We start from the raw sequence: 5,408 nt of genomic DNA, 5'->3' as shown, positions 1-5,408 counted from the left end.
GTTCCATATGAGTCCCAGTCAAACTGTTTATACCACACCATTTTGGAAAAAAAAGTCTGTTGATTCTGAAAACTGTTGTTAGGCTTTTTATTATGATTTGCTAATAAGCCCCCTAAAATAATACTGTTAGTTTTCACCCTGGCTTAGTGTATCTTTTTCACTTCAGTATGGCCATATTCCCTTTTGTTCAATCATATTTGGACCGAAAACCTGTTTTTTTAAAATAATTAGGTTGAATTCTGTTTTAAATGTGATATTAGTAGTGAAAATATACACTGAGCAGATGTAATGCTTGATGTCTCCCTTATGTCTCGATGGATAAGGGTGGAGAGGCATTGGGATGAAATCTGAAAATTGGAGAAATTTTGGCAAAAGGTATAAGAAGAGAGAACAATTATTTGAACACTTCTTTCAGGACATTTGTTCTGAAGTTGTGTACTAAAAGGAAAACCTTAGTTCTAGAAAATTCTATGAGGAGAAACAAGTATGTGGATTGCTCTGAAGAAAGCAATTTTTGTCCTGAAGTCCTGGGGCCTCAGTGTTCCTTCTACCTCCTGTCTCTCCATTGCTCTCTAGGTGCTTTCTTGACTTCTCAGATCTCCAGGTTCACTCCCCTGGCATTTTCTCTCTCTTTTCCAGGAGCCGGGGGGCTAGGGACTGCCTTTGTTTCTGCACTAGCCGTTCACACTCCCAGCTGCTTTCAGGACAGCATCTGGGTTCTCTCTTTTGACCATCAAACTAAAAGATGAACAGGGCAGAAATCCCCAATATTTCTTCTCCAGGGACCAGAAGAGCACTGAGTTGTGTCTCGTCAAGGCCTGGACAGGAGTGAGGATCCCATAACTGGAAATCCCTGTGGGGGGTTGATATTCAGTAATTTGCCACACCCAAGTATGTGTTTTTTGGGTGCACATTATTTGGAAGTAGCATTTGAATTCCACATTTTTTTAAAAGATTTTATTTATTCATTCATGAGACACACACACACACAGAGAGAGAGAGAGAGAGAGAGGCAGAGACGCAGGCAGAGGGAGAAGCAGGCTCCATGTGGGGAGCCCGATGTGGGACTTGATCCCGAGTCTCCAGAATCATGCCCTCGGCTGAAGGCAGGCGCTAAACCACGGAATCACCCAGGGATCCCCAAATTCCGCATTGTTTTGAAGTGGTTGTTGCTCTCTAAGATTCCGTTGGCAAATATCCTCTTTTACTGCAGAGAATGAGGCCAAGGGAATGGCGACTGAACCTCAAACCTATGCTTTTGAAACACAGCTTTGAGAAGACATCCTGGTCTCTGGCATGTGAAGCCAAGTACACAGACTCTTAAGGAAAGCCTGTGTTTGGGAGCTTGCTCTGCCTTTTTTTTTTTAATTTTTTAATTAAGATTTACTTCATTTGGGTATTTCCAATATCTCTCTGCTCTCTTTTCTTGTTACCCCTTTTTTTTAATCTTTGAGTTTTGAAATTCTTTTTTTCTCACTTCCTCCTCCTAGTTTTTACTTTTGTTTCTTTCTATATTCATCATCTTTAAGAGAGGCAGAAATGATTTAAGGTCATGAAGAGGAAGATGTTTATCTATACCAGCCCTCTACACTAGAACTTTCTGAGATGATGGAAATTTTCTGAATCGGCACTGTCCAACACAGAATTCGCTAGATGTATGTGGCTTGGGTGGCACTAAGCAGTGACAACACACTAGAGACTTGGGGGGAGAATTATGGAGAGGAATAAAGTAGAAAAAAGGGTTCCTTTAATTCTATGATTAAGGTCCTGGATTGCTTGCCCCCCCCCCCCGAAAAATGGCTCATATGCATGAAACCTGCCAAAAAAAACACAGCAAACACTTACAAAACTGAAATATGGTGTGCAACACCACATTTTCAGATTGGACTCTGGGAAGCACACAGGTGAGGGAGACCAGAATAACACTACAAAGGTTTTGAAACTAGGTTGACATTCAAACCACAGTCCACAAAACTGAGCTGAGACATGTTCAGGGTTGATTGCTTGCTAAAATAGATGACTTAAAAAGAAACCTGATTCTTTTAACATAAGACTCAAAATGTTCAGGAATCAATCCAAAATCATTCATTATACCAAGAACCAGAAAAACCATAACTCAAATGAGAAAAGACAATAACATATGCCATGCCAAGATCACACAGAGGTTGGAATTAAATGACAAGGTTTTCAAGCAACTGTCACAGAAACACTCCAACAGCAGTGCATGAAAGGGAAAACTGAAACAAAAAGCAGTGGGAACAAACAGAAAACAACAAAACAGCCGACCTAAATTCTAACATATCATTAATTACTCTAAAAGTAAATGGCTTGGCCCCCTTTCCTCAGTCACCATGGAAGTGGTCTATCCTAGCAAGGAAGCTTCACTTCATCCCGCAGTGGCCACTCGCTGGCCCCATGGCCTCTGTCTGGGGGCATGCCTGCATGAACTCAGCCCTCACCCTGCAAGATGATGAGGTGCCAGTCACGGAGGATAAGATCAACGTGCTCATGAAAGCAGTGGGTGCAAATGTGGAATCCTTCTGACTGGGCTTGTTTGCAAAGCACTGGCCAATGTCAATATTGGGAGGCCCATCTGCAACGTAGGGGCTGGTGGTCCTGCCTGAGCAGCCGCCGCTGCACCAGCAGGAGGTCCTGCTCCCTCAGTCACTGCTGCCCCAGCTGAGGAGAAGCAAGTGAAAGCAAAGAAAGAAGAATCAGGGGAGTCTGATGATGACATGGGCTTTGATTTTTTCTTTTCTTTTCTTTTCTTTTCTTTTCTTTTCTTTTCTTTTCTTTTCTTTTGGCTTTGATCTTTCTGACTAAAACCTCTTCTGTAACCTGTTCAATAAAAACCTGGGCTCTTTGGGCACCCAGGTGGCTCAGTGGTTGAGCATTTGCCTTTGGCTCAGGTTGTGATCCTGGATTCCTGGGGTCCTGGGATCAAGTCCCACATGGGGCTCCCTGTAGGGAACCTGCTTCTCCCTCTGCCTGTGTCTGCCTCTCTCTGTATGTCTCATGAATAAATAAATCAAATCTTAAAGAAAAAAGAACAGAAAAAGATATATTGTGCACACATTAATGAATAGGAAGCTGGAGTGTCTATATTAATATTAGGCAAAACAGACTTCAGAGCAAAGAAAATTAGCAAGGACAAAAAGTGGCATTATAAAACTATAAGAAGGCTCAATTACCTAAGAACATATAACACTCCTAAGCAGGTATGTTCTTAGCAGCAGAACCTGCAAAAATATGCAGCAAAATGGCAAAACTGGGAGGAGAAATAGACAAACCTGCCATTATAGCTAGGGTTTCTCTTAGTAGCTGATAAGCCAGCAGCCAAAAAAATTCCGCACGAAATCTGGCCATGAATGTGTATAGCAGTTTTATTTGTAAATCAAAAACTGAGAACAACTTAAATGTCTTTCAGCAGGTGGATGGGTAAACAAATTGTAGTACCTCCGTTGCAGTAGACAGAATGTGGACGCTGCCTTTCAAACTCATAGGTTAAATCCTAATGCCCACTGTGACAGTATTTGGAGGTGGAGCCTTTCAGAGGTGAGTAGGTCATGAGGCTGGAGTTCTCATGAACAGAATCAACGCCATTATAAAAGAGAACCCAAAGAACCTTGTTACCCTCTTCCAGCATGTGAGAACATAAGGCAAAGATGGTTTTCCATGAACCAGAAAGTGGGCTCCCAATCTGTACACACCTTGGTCTTAGGATTCCCAGCCTCCAGAATGATAAGAAATATATTTCTGGTTTTTAATAAGCCATGCAGCCTGTGGCAACAACTTGATGGATTTCCAGGGCATTATGCTGCCTAATGAAAGGCCAATTATATCCATGTTACATTCTCAAAATGACAAAATTACACTGAAGAATCATGTTTGTCCAGGGTTCGGGTCTGGGGGAAGATGTGACTATTAGAGGTGATGAAACAGTTGAGGATAATCTTGATGATAATCATGGTTACACCAATCTATAAACATGATAAAATTTCATAGAACTATGCACCCCCCTGGGCAGCCCAGGTGGCTCAGTGGTTTGGCTCCGCCTTCAGCCCAGGGCCTGACCCTGGAGACCCAGGATCGAGTCCCAGGTTGGGCTCCCTGCATGGAGCTTGCTTCTCCCTCTGCCTGTGTCTCTGCCTCTCTCTCTCTGTCTCATGAGTGAATGAATAAAATCTTAAAAAAATAAAAAACTATGCACCCCCCCCCAAAAATGTGCATATTAAAACTGGTAACAATCCCCAAAATGTCTATAGTTTAGATAATAGTATGGTACTGCCATCAATTGGTTGGCTCTGATAACTATGCTCTGGTATGTAAGATATTATTGGGGGAAATTGGGAGAAGGTCCATGGGAACTCCCTGTACTCTTCCTGCAACTTCTGTGTGAGCCTTAAAATATTTTAAAACAAAAATATTTTTTAAAATGTGGCTAGAGCAACTGATCAGCTGAATTGTTCGCTTGGTGTGATTTTTATAAATTTAAATAGCTGCGTGTGGATTGTGCAGGTCACTACTAAGTTTCACCAAGTAACCTTTTGATTTCTGTTTGTTCTTATTCCTAGGCTCCTAAAGAAAAGTTTCATGCATGAAAAGTTTACCCGACACATAAAATATAATCCATATTATTTAAATCTCTCTTAATCAAGTACAATGCTCTCTACCAATGAGAGCATAATGAAATTCATGTTTGAAAAGTAACACATTTGGTCATTTTTTCATTTTTTATCCCATTCCCATGACTACTGTGGATGGGAGAACATTAATTCTTCAGCTACATTCTAAAGATTTTAAAACTCCTAGCCTTGTTTTGTCAGCTCACCGAATAGAAAGAAGTCTCTAGTTGTTCAGAACCTTAATTATCTCTTTTCACTGACAAAATCTAAGCAACCTACTACCTCCAAATCCCTAGGAATGAACAGTCGGTCTTTTGACCTTCCTTGCCAGAATAAGTGACTTTAAATCTTTGCCAGCTCAGGTTAAGAGATCAACTCTTCTCTCAGAGCCCACAGAAGTCCAACTCCTCTGACTTGCAGAAGGGGTTTGATTCTTTCCTCCCTTTTCATTCGTCCCCCTCCTACTTTTCACAAACATCCTCACTCTAAATAAAATGAACAAGCTTATAATGAGGCAAATTCATTGAGTGCTGGCCCAGCCCTCCTCACTCCCTGCCCCAGCCCCACATGGAAGCAAGGGTCTAATCATAAAGAACCACCCAAGCTTTCCTGGGGACACTCAAGGGTGGGGACTCCTAAGGTTATTTTGGGATGAGTTGCTCTAAAATTCTCTTTCCAACCACTCCTACAGTGGTGGTGGAAGCTGTTGGGACCCTTCACCTTGCAGAAAAGCTAAGCCTTTGCCATCTCCGAAGGAATCTAAGATTATCTAGAGATTTCCAA

General features: G+C 41.8%; 1 pseudogene; it reads left to right on the top strand.

Annotated features, from left to right (window-relative positions):
- Positions 1-2,415: 2,415 nt before the first annotated feature.
- On the top strand, positions 2,416-4,582 carry LOC119875908 (annotated as a pseudogene).
- Positions 4,583-5,408: the final 826 nt, after the last annotated feature.

This window comes from Canis lupus, chromosome 1 (genome assembly GCF_011100685.1).
Source record: "Canis lupus familiaris isolate Mischka breed German Shepherd chromosome 1, alternate assembly UU_Cfam_GSD_1.0, whole genome shotgun sequence".
In the NCBI taxonomy this organism is placed as follows: Eukaryota; Metazoa; Chordata; class Mammalia; order Carnivora; family Canidae; genus Canis; species Canis lupus.
This window is presented reverse-complemented; position numbering and strand designations above follow the sequence as displayed.